Raw genomic sequence first — 26,462 nt, 5'->3', positions numbered from 1 at the left:
CGCAGTGGCTCACGCCCGCAATCCTAGCACTTTGGGAGACCGAGGCAGGAGGATCATGAGGTCAAGAGATCAAGACCATCCTGGCCAACATGGTGAACGCTGTCTCCACTAAAAGTATAAAAATTAGCCAGGCATGGTGGTGTGTGCCTGTAATCCCAGCTACTTGGAAGGCTGAGGCAGGAGAATTGCTTGAACCCAGGGGGCGGAGGTTGCAGTGAGTCAAATCACGCCACTGCACTCCAGCCTGGCCACAGAGCAAGACTCAGTCTCAAAAAATAAATAAATAATAATTTTTTAAAAAATGAAATGTGCCAATCCGTAAAATGAAATATTATTTGGCAATAAAAAGGTATGAAGTGTTGATAGGTACTACAACATAAATGGACCTTGAAAACATTTTCCTAAGTGAAAGATGCCTGTTACAAATGATCACATATTGTATGGTTTCATTTATATAAAATGTCAAGAATAGGCAATTCTGTAAATAGAAAAAATAGATTAGTGGTTGTCAAGTCAGAGGGACAAAGTGAATGTGGGAGTAACTGCTATTGAGTATGGAGCTTCTTCTTGGGATGCTGAAAATTATACAATAAGACAGTGGGTATGGTTACACAACTTTGAGAATTGCTTGGACCCAGGAGGTGGAGATTGCAGTAAGCCGAGATCACGCCACTGCACTCCAGTCTGGCCACAGAGTGAGACTCAGCCTCAAAAAAGATAAATAAATAAATAATTCATTTCTTCTTCTTGGGATACTAAAAATCACTGAATTGTAAACCTTAAGAGTGAATTTTATATGACATAAATTATATTTCAAGGATGCTGTTATGTAAACACAAAAAATACTGTTGTAGCACAAATATTTAAAAATTAGTTTATCCTATATTCATGTAATCTGAAGAAAGAAGTCACCAGAAAAAAAAAGTATAGCTGGAGAAATATTTTTTTTACTTTTTTTTGACAGAATTTTTAAAAATATAACATACATACATAAAATTGCAGAAATTATGTGAACAACTTGTTAATGGGGCAAAAATGCAAATACATTACTAAAATATCTAATAAAATAATTTGGGCCAAGGTGTTAAGAACAGAAATAGTCCAGCCATTGCTCAGTGAGGTGATATCCTGGGACTTCTGCCTTGGGCAAGCAGTGAAGGCAAGAGGGAGGAGGTCATCCAGTCATGAATACATGAGGCTTAATTTCCGAGAATATATACAGAACTCCTGCAACTCAACAAAAGAAAGACAAACAATCCAATTAGAAAATGGGCAAAGAACTTGAACAGACGTTTCTCCAAAGAAGATATACAAATGGCCAATAAGCACAAAAATACTTAATATAATTAGTTATCAGGGAAATGCAAATCAAAATGACAATGACATACCACTTCACAATTATTAGGATGGCAATAAACAAACAAACAAGAATATAACAAGTGTTGGCAACCATGCAAAGAAATTAGACCATTATAGATTGCTGGTGGGAATGTAAAACCATAAAGCCACTATGGAAAACAGTTTAGCAGTCCCTTAAGAGATAAACAGAATTACTATAAGACCCAGCAATTCCACTTCTAAATATATACACAAAAGAACTGAAAACAGGAACTCGAGCAGATATTTGTATGACAAGTTCATTGCAGTATTGTTCGCATTGGCATAAAGAGAAAACAACCCAAGAGTTCAATGACAGATGAATGAATAAACAAAAAATGTAATATATCTCTTATCTATACAATGGGAATTATTAATACATAAAAATGAATGAAATTCTGACACATGCTACAACATAAATGAAACTTTAAAACGTTATGCTAAATGAAATGAGCCAGACACAAAAGGGCAACTACTATATGACTTACTTGTATGAGATCTCTAGAATGGGCAAATTCACAGAGATAGAAAGTGATTCGAGGTTACCAGCAACTGGAGTGGAGTGAGAGGAAAATTGAAAGTTATTGGGTACAGAGTTTCTCTTTAGGTTTTTAAATTTTTTCTTTTTTCTTTTCTTTCCTTTTCTTTCTTTCTGTTTTTTTTTTTGTTTGTTTGTTTGAGACCAGGCTGGAGTGCAATGGTGCAATCTTGGCTCACTGCAACCTCCACCTCATGGGTTTAAGCAATTCTCCTGCCTCAGACTTCTGTGTAGCTGGGATTACAAGTGTCCGCCACCACACCCAGCAAATTTTGAAAAAATTTTTCATAGAGATGGGGTTTCACCATGTTGACCAAACTGGTCTCGAACTCCTGACCTCAGATGATCCACCCGCCTCAGCCTCCCAAAGTGCTGGGATTACAGGCATGAGCCACCATGTCCAGCCAAATTTTTTCTTTTTCTTTTTTTTTGTTTTTTTTTTTTTTTGGAAATAGATAGTGGTGATGGTTGCACAACATTGTGAATGTGATTAATGCCACATAATGTAAAATTGGTTAAAATGGCAGGTTTTATGTCTTTTACCACAAAAAAATTTAAATCCATGAAGCAAACAACTTCATGTACTATCTTCTCTAAATTTTCATTGTCAGACAAATGTCACTGAAATTAACAGGCAATGTGCAGTTCCTACTGATGGGCACAAGGAATGGATTATTAATCTATGCTAAAGGCCAAATAAAAATGTTATCTAATATAAATATTACCACCAGATGGTATTAGTTTACAGGACACTTTGCAGACTACTTTGAATTCCAAACCAGGCTTTACAGACCACCCATCTAGAAGAAAATGTATTATGGAACGTAGATGCTCTGATTTTAAAAAGATGAATTTCTATTTCCCTTCTTATTTAATTACATTCTCCTTTAGACAATCTTATAATATGTGGATTTATTAGAGCTGAGATTAGTTTTCAAAAAGAAAATAAACACAGGAGGTAATGTGACCTTTGAGTAAAAATTCAATTTAATTTGTTATTGTTCATAATTACCATCTTAAAAGAAAAACCCACAAGTTCTGACTCTCTCACGTTTTTATATTATTACCCAGGTCATCATAATATATATTATTTAGATACTGCTAATAGATTCCAGTAAAATTTTTGAAACATGGGAATACAGGTAACATTTTTTCAAATTGCTGGTCTTTTTTGATGATGAATATATATTCAATCATGCAAAAAAAGTATTTAGCAGCCCATTAGAAATTCAGATGCGGAAATTCTTTTCATACGATCTGTAGAAATGGACTAATAGAGATAATAGGAACAGAGAAAGATAAACGACATCATGTTGGATATTCAATAATCCACTACTCAAAGATAAAGTTTTCTAATAACCATTAAAATGAAAATAAAAGAATATATAAATTTTAATTTAGCATAGCATTGTATTACATCATAGCTTATGAGAGGTTTCCAAGGAATCTAGCAACAGATAGATTACTGGTCACTTGCTAAGAATTTGGAAATCCCAAAGGTACAGAAAACTTTATTGCCTCAAAAAGATTTTTTAAAAAAAAGAAGTTACATTCCCTGTCATAAAAACCTGATAAAGAACTGTTATAAACTTAGGCACTTCTGAATAAAATTGCAGGTAAGAAAGCCAATTATTTTCATAGGGAGAATAAATTTTCCTATGACAATTCAAATAAAACTGGTAAATGGACAAATGCCTTAATAAAAGGGTAAGAGAAGGCTCAACATAACAGCAATTTATCCAAAACAAGGGGACATAATGAAAAAAGAGATAAGAAATATCTTTAAGGCATATTATAAGAGAATACAAATCTAAACCCTGGTAAATGTGGTTTATCTTTAGAAAGTTTGGAGGAAGGAATTTTCTTTCTTCTTAAATGTTAATTTGTTTAAAGATGAAAGATGACATCAGTAAGATGGCTGAATAGAAGTTCCCAACATAGTTTCCTAGCAGAAGCATCAATTTGAAAAACTACTCACACTAAAATGCTTTCCCAAGAGCTAAAGAATCTAAGCAAGAGAATATACCACCTGGGTGGAGCACAGAAATAAAAAAAGATGCGCTAAAGAGGGAAGGAAAGGACAGTTTTACATTGAGCAAGCATGCTACGCCTCTCCTAAGGCCAAATAGCACTGTGTGGAGAAAGTCACTTTCTCTCTCCTTTACATGGCAAATGGAGAGTGAAATGAGCACAAGACTTTGCTGCAAACCCCAGCACCAGGTCCTCCTCAGTGAACCTTGGCAGTAGGCCAGCTCCTGCAATCTCAGGCTTCAGGCCTACCCCAGCACCAGGACATAATTTATGGTCCAGGCTCCAGGCCCACCGCAGGGACTCTGACTCTGAGGCTTCCCTAGAGCCAGACTAAACCCTATAGCCCCAGATTCCAGTCTGTCTACAATGGACTGAGGCTCCAAGCCAGTGCCCACACCTAGGCTAGAGGCCCACCCAAGTAGACTTTGGCACTGCACCAGCCCCAGGAAACCCAGGATTCAAGCCCACAACTATGGTCTGAGCTGGTTCCCAGGAACACAGGTGCCAGGCCCACCCAGTAGATCCTAATGACTCTGGTGGTCACACAACCCAGTCCATCCCGGCAACTCAGACTCAAGACCCACCTCAATACCAGGTCAGCACCCTTGGAACTAGGCTTAAGTCCAGGCCCTGTGGACATAAGGTACAGGAACACAGTCATCAGGTCCACTCCAATGGACACCAGCCCAAGGTCAGTTGCCATAGATAAGGGGCTTAACCCATGAATGCAGGCACCAGGCTGATCTTTACAGATCCAAATGTCAGGTATATCTGCCCACTAACTTAGTCACTAGGCCATGCCACTGAAAAAAACAGCAGTAAGTTCAACTATGAACCCCACCAGAGGTCCTTTTCAGAATCTCTCTATGAGCTAACTGATGAAGGGTCGTCCATGCCAAAGCAATTCTGTATTGACTAGAAGAGGTACTTACTTTTTCAAATGCACAGACATCAATAAAAAAGTCACAAAGATCATAAATAATCAGGAAAACATGGCATCAACAACAACAACAAAAAAATAGAAAACCATTACCCGACTCTAAAGAAATGAAGATGTAGCTAGGCATGGTGGCTCATGCCTGTAAGCCCAGCACTTTGGGGGCCAAGGTGCGTAGATTGCTTGAATCTGAGATCAGGAGTTTGAGACCAGCCTGGGCAACATGGCAAAACCTTGTCTCTACAAAAAATACAAAAATTAGCCAGATGTGCTGGCATGCACCTTTGGCCCCAGCTACTCAAAAGGCTGAGGTGGGAGGATTGCTTGAGCCCAGGAGGTTGAGGCTGCAGTGAGTCATGATTGTGCCACTGCACTACAGCCTAGGCAACAGAGTAAGACCCTTTCTCAACAACAACAAAAGAAAGAAAAAAGGAAGGAAAGAAGGAAGGAGAAAAAGAAAAAAAAAACAAATAAGATTTATGAACTGCCTGATAAAGAATTCAAAATAATTGTCTTAAACTGGCTCAATGAAATGTATGAGAACACAGATAGACAGTTAAACAAAATCAGAAAAACAATGCACGATCAAAGTTAGAAGTTCAACAAAAAATACAGAGAACATAAAAAAAGAACCAAAAGAAAATTCTGGAGCTGAAGAACACAATGATTAAACTGAAAAATTGCATAGACAGCTTCCACAGCAGACTCAATCAGGCAGAAAAAGAATCAGTGAGCTTAAATGACAGGTCATTTGAAATTATCCAGTCAGAGAGAGAGAAAAAGAAAAAGAGTGAAGAAATTTTGAGAGACTTAAGAGACAATATCAAGTGAACCAGTTTTTGCACTGTGGAAGTGTAAGAAGCAGCACAGAAAGAGAGAGAGGAGAAAGCTTATTTAAACAAATAATGACCAAAATTTTCCCAAATTTGAAAAGTGAAGAGAACATCTAGTTCCATGAAGACCAAGAACCTCAAACAGATTAAATATAAAGAGATCTTCACTGTCACACATTATAATCAAATTCTCGAAAGTAGAGGCAACAGGGGAATTTTGAAAGCAGAAAGAGAAAAATGACTCACCACATACAACAGAACATCCATTAAACTATCAGTGGATTTTTCAAGAGAAACTTCATGGATTAGGAGAGTGTGGAATGATATATATTCAGAGTGAGTGCTAAAAGGGAAAAGAAAAACACTGCCAACCAGGAATACTATATACCTGACAAAGCTGTTTTTCCAATTTGAAGAAGAGATTTCCAGACAAACAAAAGCTATGGGAATTCATTACCACTATATCTGCCTTATAAGAAATGCTACTGGGAGTTCTTTAAGTTCAAATAAAAGGATACTAACTAACATCATGATAACATATTAAGGCAGGCACTATGGCTCACACCTGTAATCCCAGCACTTTGGGAGGCCAGGACAGGAAGATCACTTGAGCCCAGGAGTTTGAGACCAGCCTGGGCAACATAGCAAAACCCCATCTCTACAAAAAATAGAAAAAAATTAGCTGGGCATGGAGGTGCCCACCTGTAGTCTCAGCTACTCAGGAGGCTGAGGTGGAAGGATCACTTCAGCCAGGAGGTAAAGGCTGCAGTAAGCTGTGATTGCACCACTACATTCCAGCCTGGGTGACAGAATGAGATAAGAAAGAAAGGAAAGAGGAAGGAAGGAAGGAAGGAAGGAAGGAAGGAAGGAAGGAGGGAGGGAGGGAGGGAGGGAGGGAGAGAGGGAGGGAGGGAGGGGGAGGGGAGGGGAGGGGAGGGAGGGAGGGAGGGAGGGAGGAAGAGAGATCACGTCACTGCACTCCAGCCTGGGTGATAGAGTGAGACTCCATCTCAAAATAAATACATTAATTAATTAATCAATTAAACGAATAAATTTTAAAAATTCTAAAATTCATATCGAACCTAAAATGAACCCACATAGCCAATGCAAGACTAAGCAAAAAGAACAAATCTAGAGGCATCACATTACCCAACTTCAAACTATGCTACAAGACTATAGTTACCAAAACAGCATGATATTGGTATACAAGCAGGCATGTAGAACAATGATACAGAATAGAGAACCCAGAAATAAAGCCAGACACAGCCAACTGATCTTCAAGAAAGTAAACAAAAACATAAAGTGGGGAAAGGACACCCTAGTCATCTAATGGTGCTGGGATAATTGGCAAACTTCATTGGTGAATTCTACCAAACACTTAAAGAAGAGTTAATGCCTACAAAACACTGCTGAATGAAATCACAGATTATACAAATGGAAAAATATTCCATACTCATGGATTGAAAGAATGAATAATATTAAAATAAGCATATTGCCAAAAGCAGTCTACAGATTCAATGCTCTTCCTCTCAAATTACCAATGTCATTTTTCATAGAATCAGAAAAAAACTATTTTAAATTGAATGTGGAACTAAAAAAGAGTTGTGTAGCAAAAGCAATCCTAAGCAAAAAGAACAAAGCCAGAGGCATCAGATTATCTCACTTCAAACTGTACTGTAGGACTACGGTAATCAAAGCAGTGTGGTACTGACACAAAAGCAGACACATAGACCAGGGTAACAGAATAGACAACCCAGAAAGAAAGCCACACGCTTACCACCATCAGATCTTAGGCAAAATCAACAGAAATAAGCTATAGGCAAAGGACTCCCTTGTCAATAAATACTGCAGAGATAACTGGTTAACCATATGAAGAAGAATGAAACTGAGCTTCTAGCTTTTACCGTACATAAAAACTAACTCAAGATAGATTAAAGATTTAAATATAAAGCCTCAAACTGTAAGAGTTCTAGAAGAAAATCTAAGAAACATTATTCTGGACATGAGCTTTGGGAAGGAATTTATGACTAAGTCTTCAAAAGCAATTGCTAACAAAACTAAAATTGACAAATGGGACCTAATTGAACTGAAGAACTTCTGTATGTAAAAGAAGCTATTAACAGAATAAACAGACAACCCACAGAATGAAAAAAAATGTGTGCAAACTATGCATCCAACATAGGTCTGATATCCGAATCTGTAAGAAAGATAAAGAATTGAACAAGCAAAACACAAATATAAAATATGCAAAATGTGTAAACCTCATTAAAAAATCAGCAAAACATATGAACAGATGCTTCTAAAAAAAAGACATACAAGTGACCAAAAAACATATGAAGAAATATTCAACATCACTAATTATCAGAGAAGTGCAAATTAAAACCAGAATAAGATATACCATCTTATACCAGTCAGAATTGCTACTATTAAAAAGTCAAAAAATAACAGATGCCGGCAAAGCTGTAGAGAAAAGGGAACACTTATTCACTGTTGGTAGCAATGTAAATTAGCTCAGCTACTGTGGAAAACAGTTTGGTGATTTCTCAAAGAACTCAAAACACAACTACCATTTAACCCAGCAATCCCATTACTGGGTATATAACGAAAGGAAAATAAATTATTTTACCAAAATTACACGTGCACTCATATGTTCATTGCAACATTATTCATAATGGCAATGACATGGAATCACCCAAAATGATCATCAATGGTCATATATCTAATATGGGGTTAATATCTGAAATATATAAGGAATTCAACTCAATAGCAATAAAACAGGAGAAGGTTTTGAGTAGACATCTCTCAAAAGAAGATATAAGAGTGACTAAGAGGTATATGAAAATACATTCAATATCACCAGTCATCAGCGAAATGCAAATCAAAACCAGGATGAAATATCATTTCACACCTGTTAGAATGGCTATCTTCATAAAACAAAAGATAACAAGTACTGGAGAGGATATGGATAAAAGGGAAAACAACATTGCTGAGAATGTAAATTGATTTAGTCATTAAGGAAAACAATTTGGATAATCCTTAAAAATTAGAAGTAGAACCCATATGACCTAAAAATCCTACCTCTGGCTGTACATACAAAGGAAATGAAATCAATATCTCAAAGAGATAGATATCTGCACTTCCATGTTCATAGTAGCCTTATTCATGACAGTTGAGACATAGAATCAACCATTGACCAATAAGTGGAAAAAGAAAACGCAGTATATATTTACAGTGGCATATTATTCAGCCTTTAAATAAGAAGGAAACTGTCATTTGTGACAACCCAGTGAAGTGGAGGATATTAGGCTAAGTGAAATAAACCATGCACCGAAAGACAAATACTGCATGATCTCACGTGCGGAATCTTAAAAAGTTGAACTCATAGAAGCAAAGAAAAGAATGGTGATTTCCAGGGGCTGAAGGGGTTGGGGAAATGGGGAGCTATCGGTCAAAGGGTATTAAGTTTCAGTGATGCAGGTTCTGGAGATCTAATGTACAGCATAGTGACTATAGTTAGTTGTGTTGTTTACTAGAAAATTGCTAGGAGAGTAGATAGATCTTAAGTGTTCTCACCACAGAAAAAGATGATAACTCTGTGAGGTAATGGATATGTTGATAGCTTGACTATGGTAATCATTTCACAATGTATATATCTATCAAAACATCATCTTGTACACTGCAAATATACACTATTTTTGTATGTCAATTATAGTGCAGTAAAACTGGAAAAAATAAGAAAAAATTTTAAATAATGAAAAAGATGCAAGAGTCTGCCTACCATGAAAGTTAGCCTATAGTATCACTCAAAATTTTGGAGATGTCTAAAATCAGACCCACAGTTTCTGGTGACACATTTCAATATTATGAAGTGTTAACTAAACCTATTTTGAAGTCAATGTATTCTATTAACTTACTCCCAAATCGATTAACTGCATTAGTCAAGACTCTCTTAGAGTTAAATCATAAAACTAACTTCAGTCATCTTAAGCAAACTAGCAGCCTAGCTTGATTGCCATGGCTTGAGAAAATACTCAGAACAGCAGGTGCTCATCTTATGGACTGGTGATCTGGACTCACCACTGCCTGGATTTGCTTTCCCTTTCCATTTGTCTCCAGTCTCTGCCTCTAATGTCTGCATCCACCTCCAGTTGGAGAGTATGAAATTAAGTCAAGACAAAGCCAGGGTTAAATTAATCAAAAGCAAGAAAAAGTACAAGAGTGAATAAACACAGAAATGGACCCTCCCAGTCTTGAAACTTTAGAAAGTTATATTTGTCTTATCTGAGCTCCTGTCTCAAGAAACCAACAATCAAGCCTCTCAGATAGTATTAAGGAACTGAAACTTACCAGATTACCACATCTGGACAATGAGACATCAGACTTCTTGCCTATCATGATTGCCTAGCTGATCATCTGCTTCCTGTTGATTGACTTCTCTTCCTTACCCCTCCCTAATGTCCTGTTTTCCTGCATGGTTACATTTCTTCCCTGCTACATAAACCCCTAATTTTAGCTGCTCAGGGAGATGGATTTAAGACTGATCTCTCATCTCCATGGCTGCAGCACCCAAATAAAGCCTTCTTCCCCAGTAATACTTGTTGTCTCAGTTGGCTTTCTATCTGGTGAGCAGCAGAACCTAGACCAAATCCTTGGCATTTCAGTAATAGTATAAAAGTGTCTATATGGCAAGGGAGTCCCTAGTCTCAAGCTCTGAGATTTCCAGAATCACAGTGGTTCCTGAACCATACTGATTCTTCCTCTGGTTCTGTGGGCTACTGCTAGATCCTTCAAATGAAGATCTGTTTTGGCTTATGCTGTTTTGAGTTGAGTTTCTGTCACTTGTAACCCAAAAAGTCCATAAACCTTTTTTCATTCAGATAAATCCACACTAATTAGAATTTACCTCTCTGAATAGTGCTGGAGAACTGATTTCCTGGGAAAGGAAATGTGTTGGCAATTTGTCATCAACCTAACGGTTTGGGATTTGTTACTGCAAGTGAGGCTTCAGGAGAGGGACTAGTATAAGTTATTTATGAGGCATAAAAATGAAGCAGAAATATCAATCAATACCCAAGGCAAAGTTATAAAGACTCAAAGTAAAAGAAATAAAGTTAATGATATGAATATGTTATACTAATCACCAAAGCTATTAATTTCCACGTTCAACAAGCATTCACTGAGAATTCTTTTTGTGCCAGGCACTGTACTAGGTGCTCTAGAGGTCAAAAAGAGGCATAATGCCCAGTTCCTGCACTCAATGAGTTTATATTTTTGGTAGAGGACACAAAACTGTTGCTCACATTGCAGTTCTGCAAAGTTGTAATGAAGTGGCCCATAAAATAAGACAAAGTAAAGAATTATTCGGCATCTCAAAGGTGAAGGAGTTTTGTCCCACATTGAGATGAGCCAAGATTCTTGGAGGAGTGGCACTGACATGAATATTGACAGAAGGGCATCCTTTAAACAAATAAAATGTGGAGTGGGAGGATAGGGGTAAAGAAAGGGTGGCTAAAACACTCTAAATAGAGAGAAGAACAAGAGCCAAAGCACAGGAGTTTGTAAACATCATTTTGCTAGGAGAGTGAGTTTTGCCAGATAATATAAGGTCTTAAAAATCAGGCTCAGAGATTTAGACTTTGTCTGGGTGAATGAGGTACCAGCGCAAATTGTATAAACAGAATGAATCCAAATTAATAGGACAATGGTAGGTTGGATGAACTGACCTTAGAAGAGACTGAATACAGCACAGCCCTCAGAAGCCTCACAACAGAGTGAGACTTTGTCTCAAAAAAAGAAAAAAAAATAGAACAGTATTAATAAGGTTGAAACCATCTGTGTACTTCCCTCTAATAACATTTCCCCTTTTTCTCTGCAAGAAGTAGAGATTATTCCAAATGCTGTGCTTAAAGCTATATTTTGAAGAGTTCTGTGAGCAGGTGTTGAGAGACTGAAGGCTGGGACTCTGGAAGGCTCTTTCATGATTTGGTGGTAAAGTGAAAGAGAACAATAGAACAATAGCTTGAGGGAAGTGCAGAGTGGAGAGAAGGTTTGTAATTTAGAATGGAGCAGAAGTGAGAATGTTTCCAGCAGAAGTCAAGGTATAGATTAAAGATGCAGGAGATATGGGAAGCTATGACTAAAAAAAAAATCTACTCTCAAAAAGGCCAGAATGGTTGAAAGAGGCATTTTGGGGAGAATTACAGCTACATTCCTGAATGATCCATTCTGGTCATTAAAACCACTCCACTATTCAATTTAATGGGTGGATTTTCCTTGTCCTTCAGGGTAAAATATACGTTACATTAGCATAAACCTTTTTTTAAAAAAAAATCAGTCAAATCTCATTGGAAATGTTACAAAGAGAAATGGTTAAAACTCAACAAAATGTTAAGAGAACACACACAGAGAAAAATGTTTCTGTAATTCCTTGACGAATTGAACTCTGTGAAAGAGAAGATTTCTTCATTTTTATTTCAAATAGTGACACATGCATAAATCAATTTATGGTCCCATTTTTACATTATTATTGAAAATGAATAAAAGCTACTTTTCTGTTCAAGATGCTACTCTATTTTTCTCAACAAGATTATGCAATAATACCTAAATTTTTAACCAACAGAATAAAGTTGGGTTATGGAACAAATTATTCATAGAGATAGGACTCGCTTCATAAAAAGTAGACTCTCGTGAAGCAATGTGAGCAAGGTTTGAATATTATTAGTTGCGCCCCAAATATTTCATTCCCAGTTCTGATGATAGTGAAATACATTGAGCTAGCATTTGATAATATTAAAATGGCTGTATGCTTTTGAAGGATTTAAAAGACTTGATCTTAAGAAACTATTTACAATATTCAATCGGTATGCCTCCTCACATACATCTTTGAAAGCATTTATTAAAATTAATCAGCATTAGTCTGAATCCTTATTTAAAGGGTAGGGTAATCCAGGACAGCATCTGTCTCCATAACTGTATTTGCCTGATATTAAATTGTTTCCATGCATGTTTTAGGCAAAATAATCATATATTAAGCTATTATGAACTCAGGCAGCATCTAATTACTTGTCACTAAAAATTATTTACCAGTAAAAATTATTTTGAATTCTCTTCCATCTAAAAAAAACCATAAGCAGTATATAATGTCATTGATTCTCAGAGACATCACATGGACATATATTTGAGTCTCAATATTTTGTGATTAGAAAAATAAAGTCACAGAACAGGTCTCCAAAATTGTTTTCAAACTGGTTCACTTATGAAACAGTCAATATTATTCATATATAATTTTCATAGGATATGTAATTGCTAAAAAACACCAAAATTTTTCCCATGTGGAATGATCATTTTTATCATTTTAATAAACATTGGGAAAATATATTAAAGTTCTTTTCTATTTACTGCCATTGCTCTTGAGTAAGTTACCAAGCACCCACAAAGAATGCTTATCCATAGCTGTCAGTAATTCACTGGTAGGTCCCACCCAGAAACCCACTGGTAGATCATCACGCACGTAGAAAAAACTTAATTATCATTGACCGTGAAGGGCTTTGTGAATGTATACTAATGACCAGTTATCTTCCACTAGAGTTTCTGATTGCAGTGTGTTTGGGGTATGACCTAAGAATTTGTATTTTTTTTTTAATGCTATATTCCATGCCAAAAGGAATCTGTATTTTTAAAAAGTCCCGGGTGATGCTAATGCTACTGGTCTAAGGACCACACTTGGAGAACTACTGGTATAAACAATATGCTTAAATGTATAAACCTCTAGGACACATATGCAATGACAATGCCATTGACTTGACTTTTGATGGGTTCTCATCTACAAATACAATAACATTCCTCTGAGTATCTTGTTCTTTTAGATATGCCCTAATGTTAATTTCAGCCAGGATGACACAGCAATTTTTGATGTCCTAAACGACTTACAATTCAGTGTAGGGTACTTGTTATCCCACTCTCTTCCTCTCTGCATTTGACCCAGGACCATGGGGAAGAACAGATGTCATCTAGCCTCTAATTAGAGAGTCCCTCTGAAATGGGGTAAATTTGTCTCTCTCTTTTTTTTTTTTTTTTTTTTTGAGATGAAGTCTGTCTCTCTGTGGCCCAGACTGGAGTACAGTGGCAAGATCTCGGCTCACTGCAACCTCCTCCTCCCCAGTTCAAGTGATTCTTCTGTCACAGCCTCCCACGTAGCTAGGACTACAGGCGCATGCCACCAAGCCTGGCTCATTTTTTGTATTTTTAGTAGAGACGGGGTTTTGGGGTTTCACCATGTTAGCCAGGATGATCTTGGGATTACAAGCATGAGCCACTGTGCCCAGCCAATTTGTCTCTTTTTTATGGATAAGAAACCATGTTTTGTGGTACTCCAGTGGCATTTCTTGCAAGGAGATTCTTTTATTCCCTTAATATGAAAGAAAATTAAAGTCCATTAGTAAGCAAAAGGGATGACTGCAAAATCAGGAATATAATGAAATCAATAGACTAAATCGAAGTTTTGTGGAATTTTATATCTTTATCAGTCAGATTCCTGAAGGAAATATAAGTCTTTCTAGATATTTTAAACAGACATTTCACATAATCAGGTGTTTGCAAAATCACTGAAGGAGTTGGAGTATCTGACATCAAGAAGTCTGATCTAGGAATCAGAAAGCCCTTGCCAGCACTGTCTCTCAGCACCCACAAATCTGGTGATTAGAAACTGGTATGCCAAATCTGGCCACCTCAACTCCTTCTAGGTGCACGTCTCCATGACTTTGCTCTTTCGGAGAAGAATATGGTCTTTACTTTATTTCTGCCTTCCAAAGATAAGGTGTGTGCATCTAACTGACAGAATCCAATTTGTATCCTGAACCCTAGTTTTAGTTCTTAGATTTCTAGCCCCTGCAGGACAGTAAGGTACTCTAAGATTAGGGATGGACACCGAATAAGCTGATACACATGCTGATATATTTCCATGACAATTATTCACTACCATGTGAAAAAGTCCATGTTTCTCCCAGTTATTTCCTGTTCCTACTTCTCCTTCTCCTCTTGCGTGCATGCACATTCACATACACACAGGTATGCACACACAAGCACACACACAAGTACAGCTGGGTATGTCCTACCTTCCTTGTTTCTGTGAGACTCACTGTCATTTGATTCCTAAATATTTGCATCAATTTCTATTCTTTTCATAAGAAAGTTTTCAAATTGTAGGAGACATAGGTTATCTATGCCTGTCCTCTATTTTAAAGCTTAAGAAGCTGAGGCCAAGAGGTAGATGTCTAGTAATTGGCTGAGTAGGGAGCTGAATCCAGTTCCACTGTTTCTCAATCCTGTTCACCTTCCACAAAACATGTAACTCTGTCACTGAACTATGTTGATTGTTCTCTTTATGTCCCTTATTGACATCCTTTCATAGTACCACCATTCTAGCTCAAGTCTTCAAATCTCAAACATGAATTCAAGCAAGAGACCCTGAGATTATCTTCCTGCCCCCTGCGTCTCTCCACTTTAATTTACTCCATATTTTTCCGCCATGTCTTCATTCTCCTAAAAATTCTTCACTTTGATCACTAAAATGGCATAGATGTTGCTGACAGAATGAAGTCCAAGTTTTTAGTCTGGCCTTCCAACAGCCAATCTTCACTATCTTATCCAATTTCACTCTTATATAAGAGGATTAGGACCTTAGCCACTTAGTGATAAGGTATGTCCTTTAAATTACCATGACAAATTAAGAATAAGAAGTGGTTAATTATTAGGTCAAAGACATAATTAGGAGTCAGATCTGATCTTTTGGTTAGATCAAGGACTACCAATCAAAATATAAGAACCTGGAATAAGGTACAATTCAAGGCCTCTTAGCAAAGTTATGAAGCTGAATGGTAATTCAGTAATCTATAGAGCAATAACTAAATAAATATTGCTTTAAATCAAAAGGCCTAATTTTTATTTCAAGTTTCAACACTCCCTATATGACTTTGAAGCCCATTACTTAACCTCTTTAAGACAATTTCATCATCTGTAAAATAAAGACAGTGATAACTTCCTAGTAGGAGGTGTTGTTAAAAATAAATGAAATAACATGTATGAAATAATTGTGGATAGTATCTAACATATATTATTAATTCACTCTTTATTTTTTTCCTTCCTTTATTTATTCACCTACAATTTGCCAGGTACTAATCAAAGTGCATTTTAGACAACACTCAAGAATGCAGTGAAAAACAAAATATATAAAGTTTCTGGCATTATGGAGCTTGCAAACTAGTGGAAGAGACAGACAATAAATAAATGAACATAAATATAATTACATAATTACAAACTGGGATATGTGCCATGAAATTAAAGAATAAAGTGGCATGAGAATGACCAGCAGCAGGAGGGACCTAATTTAAATTGAGGTGGTCAGGGAAGACCTCTCTCAGGAAATACCATTAAAACTGAGGCATGAAGGAGCGGAATTAACTAATTGAAGAGTAAACAAAGAGTGTGACCAGTAAATGCTAATTATTTTCTGCATCTGCACTGTGGATGATAGCCCCTTTAGTTAGTCTTTAGTTGCTCAAATATGAAAGCAAATACCAAAAATGATGGCTGAAAGGAGCTGAAAGCAGTCACCTTGATGGTGAAGAAGAATGAAGAACGATCAGTGATATTCTGGAGGTGGTTCACACTGGCTCTCAAGAGCTGATGGTGCATCACATGGCGAGATTGAATTTGGCCGTGGATAGAGTATTTACAATGTGGAAATCAATGTACATTACAAATGAAGGCTTTTTTTTCTCCAGAGAATTTTTTGTGAATTTTTTTTTAATTTTCAATTTTTGTGGGCACATAGTAGGTGTATATATTTATAGGATATATTAGATATTTTGATCCAGGAATGCAATGTGAATATAATCACATCATGGGAAATGGGGTATCTATCCTCTCAAGCATTTATCTTTTGTGTTACAAACAGTCCAATTATACTCTTTTATTTTTAAATGTACAATTAAGTAATTATTGACTATAGTCCCCTATCAAATACCCATTAACCATCCCTTCCTTCCCAACCCCCACTACAGTTCCTAGCCTCTGGTAACTATCATTCTATTCTCTATCTCCTTGAGTTCAATTGTTTCTATATTTAGCTCTCACAAATAACTAAGAACTGCAATGTTTGTCTTTCTGTGAGTGATTTGTTTCACTTAACATAATGATCTTCAGTTCCATCCATTTCATTGCAAATGATGGCATCTCATTCTTTTCTATGGCTGAATAGTACTCTGTTTTTGGTTGTTAAATATTGACCAGCACACCACTGGCAAAGACCTGCCATACTATTTGATATTTTGAACGATGTTCTTTAGTAAAGATGAAAATTAAATTAAAAAAATATAAAAGGCCGAGTGCAGTGGCTCCTGCCTGTAATCCCAGCACTCTGGGAGGATGAGGCGGGCAGATTACCTGAGGTGGAGGTGATCTGCCCACCTCAGCCTCCCAGAGTGGTTCGAAACCAGCCTGGCAACATAGTGAAAACTCCTGGCCAACATGGTGAAAACTCTACTAAAAAGACCGTGAGCCGAGATTGTGACACTGCACTCCAACCTGGGTGACAAAGTGAGACTCCATTTCAAAATGATAGATAGATAGATAGATAGATAGATAGATAGATAGATATGAATTTAAATACTGTAATAGAACATAAAATTTTATTATTATTGAGAAAGAGTCTTGCTCTGTTGCCTAGGCTGGAGTGCAGTGGCAGGATCTCAGCTCACTGCCACCTCCACCTTCAGGGTTCAAGCAATTCTCTTGCCTCAGTCTCCTCAGTAGCTGAGATTACAGGTGTGTGCCACTACACCTGGCTAGTTTTTGTATTTTTAGTAGAGTCAAGGTTTCACCATGTTGGTCAGGCTGGTCACTCCTGACCTCAACTGATCCACCTGCCTTGGCCTCCCAAAGTGCTAAAATTATAGACGTGAGCCATCGGGAGTGGCCTAGAACATGAATTTTTTCTGTTTCTGTTTTGTTTTTTTTTTTTTTTTGAGACAGCATCATGTTCTGTCGCCAGACTGGTGTGCAGTGGGGCCATCTCAGCTCACTGCAACCTCCAATTCCCTGGTTCAAGCGATTCTCTTGCCTCAGCCTCCAGAGTACCTGAGATTACAGACATGCACCGCCAAGCCTAGCTAATTTTTGTATTTTCAGTAGAGATGGAGTTTCACCATGTTGGCCAGGAAGTCTAGATCTCCTGACCTCGTGATCCACACACCTCTGCCTCCCAAAGTGCTGGGATTACAGGCATGAGCCTCCGTGCCTGGCCAAAATTATTTTTAACTGTGAATAATCTATCAGTCAGGGTCCAGTCAGGAAAAAAGAAACCATGCTAAGTACTTCAAACAGAAGATATTTAATACAGAGAATTTTTTTCTTTTTCTTTTTCTTTTTATTTTTTTGAGACGGAGTTTCGCTCTTGTTACCCAGGCTGGAGTGCAATGGCGCGATCTCGGCTCACCGCAACCTCCGCCTCCTGGGTTCAGGCAATTCTCCTGCCTCAGCCTCCTGAGTAGCTGGGATTACAGGCACGCGCCACCATGCCCAGCTAATTTTTTGTACTTTTAGTAGAGACGGGGTTTCACCATGTTGACCAGGATGGTCTCGATCTCTTCACCTCGTGATCCACCCGCCTCGGCCTCCTGAAGTGGGATTACAGGCGTGAGCCGCCGCGCCGGGCCCAATACAGAGAATTTTTATACAGGCATTTAAAGACTGAGTTGGGAGGCTGAAGTAATTTGGAGATTAAAAATGCCAGGGAAAGTTATAACTTCTAGGGCTGGAAAAACAAATAGGAACAGATAGTATCAGAATCCGAAAGTTCTAAGGGGTTGTAAGATAGGTAGGGACACCTCCATACAACTGATACTCAAATCTCTGAGGAAGAAGTGCAGCCAGGTGGGCGCGGGAAGGCCAAGGAGACAGGGCTAGAAGACAATGGAAATGGTATTCTGGAGATAGTATGAGGGATGCTAAGACAGTTGATGAAGGATGGGTGGGTGGGTGAGGGATTGTGGTGGAAGGGCTACTCCAACAGCATGGCTGATGCATGTACTTCTGAGGGGCAGCTGCAGTGCTGGCTTTGGAAGTGCCACAGGAAGCCTGAAGCTATAGCTATAGCTGTTATTTCCTACTGGAAGAGGGCAAAGCTGAGCTGAAAGCCAGGAGAGGGTCCATCCCCTCTTCCTCTCCACTATTTCATCAATGTCTCCTATAGGTAGAATCTCTCTGGAACTGAGCTGGAAGATGCAGTTTTGTAGTCCCAGTCCTACAGGTGTAGAGCTGAGAAAAATAGACAAATAACTGGCAAAGTGGAGGTGTTTGTTTTCACAATTCGTAGTTGAAATTATATGGGACTGCAAGGACTGGTTCATAGGCTAAGTTGTCAAGTTATGTTTTGCTGTCAGAATAGGCAGAAGAGTCTCACAAGCCTGAGGGGAAACAGGCTGGGAAACAATTCTCCATGGGTCTCCTGTATTTCTGCATGTCTTATGAGCAGGGGCACTGGCAACTTTTGCTATCCACTAATTTTTCAAGGTTGTTCGTATAACAAATAGCCTTGGAAGATAGATATAATATCTCCCTCTGGAACAGATGGAAGGTTTGTTTGTAATACATACACTGGTTTCCTCCTGGGCAAAAGTTGGACAGATTTTGCTTGCGTGAGGCATAAAGAAAAAGATTACAAAAGATTGGGGTTTCCTAAGCTGTGGTTCCTCAGCTGATACAAACTCTTACATATGCATCCACCTGACTTGTTCAGTATCACTCCCATGGGACTTGTGGGGCAAGAGGAACCTATGTGAATATGAAGCTCATGCTGCTTTTGTGTCATGATTCATAAAGTCCTTTGTCTCTTACCCAGAAGTCCCATGCTTCTATCAACGTTCATGTGGCAGGCTAACCTATTTGCTAGCAAGTAGAGCAAATCTCAGTTCCTCCACAATTTTTGACAGAATCTTCCATTCAATTCCTCAGACACTTTGCTGTGAAATGATTGCTTACCCAGCCTTTGTGGACATGTCCAGTGTACAGATGATGAATTCTCTCTACTCTAAAGCAATTCACAGTGTAAAAGGAAAGAGGTGCTTTCCAACACCTCCATCACCACCACCATCACCACCATTGGCAGAGAAAACTGATACAAGTCAGTTTTCACACGTCTTTCTGCTGTCAGTCTTCAAAAATAGTCAGCAAATCTTTATCTGCCATTGTCTTCTTTCTTACTGCTTTTGCCTTTTGGGTTTATTCTCTGCTGTACTTCTGGTGGAGTTTTAGAAGGGGAAAAATGTTAGAGGTTTTCAAACCGTCATATTTGAACAGGAATGCCTTAATTTTTACTTTCTATCAGATGTGTTTATGTGTTTTTTTGTTTCCATACATACTAATGAACTTAAATCTTCAGGGTCCTGCCTTGCAAAAGGACAGCTGTCTGGATGTCATCTTAGGAGTAAGAATGGTGTATATAAACCTTTACATAAAACCTTTCTCAGAAAACTTTTTTCTCCTTGGAGACTTGTTAGCCATCATTAACACTGGCATGCAAGTGGGCTTTAGGTCTTTTTGATAAGGAGGAGAAACCAGAGACTTCTTTTTGGCATCTTGAATGATGATTTGCAATAGAGTACCTCCTGGAAGAAAGGAGCTGCCACCTGAAGATACAACTGACTAATTCCCAGTTGTACCTAGGGCAGGCAGCATGTTTTTTCACTGAGCTGAGGTGTGTATCTCTACAAGTCTCTAACTTTCCAGGAAATAAATAAAGTATTGAACTCAATAATCTTACTCAACCTTGAGCTACTTCTGATCCATCCCTTGCAATAAAGAGAAAAAGCACAGCTTCTGCATCTTCTGCCCATTAAACAAGATTAGTTTACCTTTTCACCAGCTTAAACGAAACAGCAACTCAATGGTCCTCCTAGGACTAACCAAATAAGAAAATAGTGCTCTAATCAATGTTACTGCTTAGGCTTAACAGTTTTCTGATATTCGGTCTAAATTTTATTGCCATCAGTTGAGTATCTCTTTTTAAGAATTCTAGTTGCCTCTCAATTATGTGCATATGTTTCATATAATATATCTCCTTGTTGTAGATGGGTAAGGGGAACTGAGAATGACATTGGTTACTGAGTTTTTCCTGTTATTACAATCAATGGTTTCTTTACGATCATTTTGTTAAACTAGGCATGTATTATATTTTTTATTTTGAGTTCAGTGAAGTCAGTGCTGTTGGCCACTTATCCCCATGTTCAGAATTTTCCTCCCATTTGATGAGAAAGTTGATAACAGTGTCTTTTCATCAAGGTGCTTTTAAGGTAATTTTAATGTTTTTGTTTAACATGGCTCAAAGAGCAACCCAAAAAAATCAAGATACAGATGCTGATTAAAACACATGGCTGTCTGCTTCCTTGCATATTGGCCCAGTGCCTGGAAGGATTGTGCACCAGCAGGTGGATAGGATTGTGGCTGATACACCTGACGTGAGAATGGACTATAATGAAACCCAGGCTGCACTCCAGTACAAATCAGGATCTTCACGTCTTTGACTAAATCACTTCAGATCAAGCCTCTATTATGGCAGAACTAACTATGGGTTTCAAAATTAAAATCAGGAAGGACTTCAGTATCATTATGTTATTTTCACACATTGTAGGAATTTTATACTTGGGGGATGATATTATGAAAATGAAGAAAACAAAAACCACTGTGGTAGATTGACTGCAAAAAAAAAAAAATGACTCCGATTCTTTACCCCTTCTTTGCCATATCACTTTGTAGTGCTCTCCCACTTTGACTCTCGCTTGACCAGGTAAATTGCTTGAGCCAACAGGATATTATCAACTATGGTGCAAACAGAGGCTTGAAAGCACTTACTTGTTTCCTGCACTCCTGCACTTCTGCCACCACCATGAGCAAATGAGTGGGCTAGCCTGCTAGTGGATGAGAGACACATGCTCAGTCCCCCTGGTTACCTAGCCAACAGTGAGCCAACCACCTGACATGACAGAGTCCAATCTGGACCAGAGGAACTACCTTACCAAGGCCAACATAAATTGCAGATCAACAAACTAATAAGCTAAATAAATGCTAATTATTTGAAGCCACAGAGATTTGAGGTGGCACCACTGAGCATCATCATGGTAACTGACAATTCATACTACTACTGTTCAATTCAAAAACATTCACCATGTGCCTAGGAGGCTCTGAGATGATGCAAGCATGAGTAAGGCATAATAGTCCTTTCCCTCAACATAGTTATAAACTAATAGAAAAGACTTGTAAACAAAGAACATCAATGTAAAGTGTTGCTAAATATAAGCACAAATGTGATGCTGTGAAACATTACCCAGTTTCAATAACTGTAAAGAATCCTTACAATGTGAAATGTATTACATTATGAGGGGTACATATGCATATATAGACATATGTGTGTTGCCTGTACAATATGGTACACAGAATCAGGGATACCCATTTAAACTACCATAGCAAATGGTATGTTTACTGGTATCAATGTGGGTGTTTACTGATTTGATGCCAAAGGTTCATAATGTTCCCGTATCTGCTTGTTTGGGATTGAGGGAAGGCTTCCTTGTCAGCTTGAGCCCCAATCAGGAGGTCACTTGCCCTTTCGTTGGAAAGGAAATAAAATACTGTTCACCTTATCAAGGTTTGTGTAAGACTGTAAACAAAGGGAAAGAAGGATTGTGTCAGAGGCAGCTGAGCATCAAACAGAGAAGGATCTAATTAGAAAGAAGAGCTGAAGCATCATTTTCTGGTACCTTGCTACTTGGAGTGTGCTCTATGGACCAGCAGCATCAGCTTTACCTGGGAACTCATTAGAAATGCTGATCTCAAGTCCTGTGCCAGACACAATGAACAAGAATCTTCATTATAACGAGGACACAAGCTGGGCACGGTGGTTCACGCCTGTAATCCCAGCACTTTGGGAGGCCAAGGCGAGCCGATCATGAGGACAGGAGATCAAGACCATCCTGGCCAACATGGTGAAACTAAAAATACAAAATGACCTTACTAAAAAATACAAAATTAGCTGGGCGTGCTGGCACATACCTGTAGTCCCAGCTACTCGGGAGGCTGAGGCAGGGGAATTGCTTGAACCCGGGAGGCGGAGGTTGTAGTGAACTGAGATCGTGCCACTGCACTCCAGCCTGGCGCCTGGCAACAGAGCAAGACTCTGTCTCAAATAAAATAAAATAAAATAAAATAAAATAAAATAAAATATAACAAGGACCCCAGGTAGTTCTTACCCACATTACAATTTGAGATTAAAGTTTGAGAAGCACTGGTCTAGCCCAGCTGAGCTTCAAGTGACCTTATCCACATATGAAGATATGGGAGCAAACGCAAGCATCATTTTTTTTTTTTGCATGCGTGTGTGTGTGTGTGTGTGTGTGTGTGTGTCTGTGTGTGTGTGTTTGAGACAAAGTCTCACTGCAGTGGCCAGGCTGGAGTGCAATGGTGCCATCTTGGCTCACTGCAACCTCCGCTTCCCGGATTCAAGCAGTTCTCCTGCCTCAGCCTCCCAAGTAGTCAAGGTTGCCGGTACATGCCACCATGCCTGGCTACTTTTTACTTTTAGTAGATATGGGGTTTCAATGTTTTGGCCAGGCTGGTCTCTAGCTGCTGATCTCAGGTAATCTGCCCACTTTGGCCTCCCAAAGTCTGGGATTACAGGCTTGAACCCCCGCGCCCAGCCAGTTTTTTTTTTTTTGCATTTGAAGGCATAATAAAGAGAAAGCAAATAAAATAAAGGTAATGAAAACACGTAAAACTGCTACAGTATCAAGCAATAATCAAACAGGCATTTCTAAGAGACTGTATGTATGTATATGTATGTATGTATGTGTATACATATATACACATATATAGATATACACATATATATATATGTAAGAGTGCTGTGTAGTGAATTCTCTTATAAAAGTATATGTTAAACTGTGGGTCACTGACAAGAAAACACCTGAGGTCGGAAGTTCGAGACCAGCCTGGCCAACATGGTGAAATTTCATCTCTACTAAAAACACAGAAAAATTAGCCAGGCATAATGACAAGCACCTGTAATCCCAGCTACTCAGGAGGCTGAAGCAGGAGAATCACTTGAACACAGGAGGCGGAGATTGTGATGAGCTGAAATCAAGCCACTGTACTTCAGCCTGGGCCACAAGACCAAACTCCATCTCAAAAAAATAATAAAAATTTTAAAATAAAAAAATTGAAACTATAAAAAAGTCAACAGTTGAATAAGCATATAAACAAAGATGGAGAAATTGTCACAAATGAAGATATTAATTTTTTTTAAGTTACAAGCAAGACAAGAATAATTCTGGATATGACGATTTATCAATAGATCACAAATAAACAAAAACAGAGGACTCTGGAATGTACCAGACTAAAGCTGAGACCGTTCTTTTTGGTTCTTAGTTACTCATACTCAAGCTAAAAATAGAGGAACATATATACATATACATATATATATATCCTGCACTTCCAACAGTGAAGGACCAATCACTCTCAAATAATCTATTTGCCCATAAAACCTTGAGGTAGAGAATCTTTTTAGACATTCTAAAGGATCTGAAGTATGTGAGCACCAACTGCAAATTTCAGTGGAAATTAGTAGACTAAATCATGTAAGAAACATTCTTCCTCACAGCGGTTCTCAATCTTGGGGCTCCTTTGAAAATCTGTTAATAGAAAAGTGCCTTCTTCTTATAAAAATACACATATTTAGTTACAGACAGAATTTTTTAGGAAAATAAAGAACCTCCAAAGCCATTCACAAACCACTTCCTCACAATGCTGATCTCCAAATTAAGAGTCCCTAAAAGAATATGGCTTTAAGAAAGCTTACTTCCTTGTGGGTGTGCTACATGTTATTCAAGTATCCATTAATTGGTGACAACTTGATATGCAGAGTTTTCATCTCACAGAATTAATAAAGGAGGGAACAAATTTAGCAAATGAAGCCTTGCAGTAATCAGAGGTGAGTTCCCAGTGGCCCAGTTCTCAGGTTCTGCTAGTGGTGCAATACCACCTTGCCTGTGCTTGATAGAGCTTTCTATCCTTCCTTTCTGTCTTGTTTATCTCTTTCTGTTGTAATCTTTTTTTAAAGTTTGGTAAAATGGATAAAATATAAAACTTATGATCTCAACCTTCTTTAAGCAGGCAATTCAGTAGTGTTAACTATATTCATATTCACTGTAGAAAATTTGGAAACTATAAAAAAGAATAAAGAAGAATAGCAAAATTGTCCCTAAGCCATCAACCAAGAGCTATCTACTGTTAAGATTTTGGTGCTTTCTCTTAGTTTTTCTGCTACAATATATAAATTTACCTAAATATAAAAATGTTGTGCAGTATGTATACATGTATATATATCTGCATATCTGTATATGATATTTCAAATTGGGATGTTACATATGATTTTGCATTCTGTTACCATATTTACAATAACGTATTATAATTATATTGTTAGTGTGTCCTCAAGTTATTAAAATTCTTTTTAATTTCTATTTGATATTCCATTTTATGTATAGGTCATAACTAACTAATCATTTCCCTACTGTTTAATATTTGCATTATTTCCAGTGCTTTATTTATTACAACCCTCTAATGAACAACTTTCTACAAAATCTTTTTCTTCCTTTGTTGCCCAAGCTGGAGTGCAGTTGTGTGATCTTGGCTCACTGCAACTTCTGCCTCTTGAGTTCAAGCAATGCCTCAGCCTCCTGACAAGCTGGAGTTACACACTTCCGCCACAGCATGGGCTAATTTTTGTATTTTTAGTAGAGACGGGGTTTCACCATCTTGGCCAGGCTGGTCTTGAACTCCTGACCTCGTGATCCACCCACCTTGGCCTCCCAAAGTGCTGGGATTACAGGCGTGACCCACCACGCCTGGCCACCTTCCTACAAAATTTTTACCTGTATTGCCAATGACCTTTTTCCTTTTTTTCAGGTTACTAGTTTTTTCCTTATTTAGCTGTGGTTGTGGAGACTATCCCAATTTCCCATAAAATGATCTCTCAAAACTGCTACAATATGGCGTAAGAAAACTCAAAAGTGCCAATAGGCATAAGAACTAGAGTTTTTAAAATCATAAACCACAATGCTGGATAATATTTGAATGAGAACATTTGATATGGATAATATGGATTCTTAGATAAAAGATACCAAAATGTCACTACTACTTCTATTGGATAGATAACTGAAGGTAGAATTATTGGGTCCAACGGTGTGAATTTATGTAAGTCTCTTAATATATATATTGCCAAGTTACTGGGAATTTGCAACTAATTTATAGTTAGAGTGCCTGTTCAACACATGTTTACCACTATTATCTTTGCATATTCCTGAGACCAAAAGAATGGTATTTTTGTTTTGTTTTAATATGCATTTTCATAAGTTTAATGTCCTTTATATTTCTTCTGTGAGTCATTGCCTTCCTTTTTTTTGTTTTTCTTACTGGAGCATTCATATTTTTCTTATTCGTTTGTGAGAGTTCTTTGTTGATTAAGTAAATAAACCTTTTGCTATTTTGTTGGAAATACTTTTCTGAATTTGCATTTGCCCTTATTTTTATAAAAATGCTTTATAACCTACAGAAGATTTAAATTTTAATGAAACTGAATGTATTAATCTTATGTGATTTCTTAAACTGTCTTTATGCTGAGAATGTTCTTCTCCAGGACAGA

The 26,462-nt window shown here is 37.8% G+C and overlaps 1 long non-coding RNA gene across 1 annotated transcript; it reads right to left on the bottom strand.

Moving 5' to 3' along the window:
• Positions 1–948: 948 nt before the first annotated feature.
• LOC103788866 (uncharacterized) lies at positions 949–9,875 on the bottom strand. Its single transcript, XR_614908.6, has 3 exons — positions 9,794–9,875; positions 1,866–1,929; positions 949–1,227 (listed from the first exon to the last, which is right to left on the bottom strand). It is a non-coding gene; the product is annotated as an uncharacterized LOC103788866 (long non-coding RNA).
• Positions 9,876–26,462: the final 16,587 nt, after the last annotated feature.

The sequence above is a fragment of the Callithrix jacchus genome, chromosome 17, assembly GCF_049354715.1.
Source record: "Callithrix jacchus isolate 240 chromosome 17, calJac240_pri, whole genome shotgun sequence".
Classification (NCBI taxonomy): domain Eukaryota; kingdom Metazoa; phylum Chordata; class Mammalia; order Primates; family Cebidae; genus Callithrix; species Callithrix jacchus.
The sequence above is the reverse complement of the archived record's forward strand: the minus strand, read 5'-3'. Positions and strand labels throughout refer to the sequence as shown.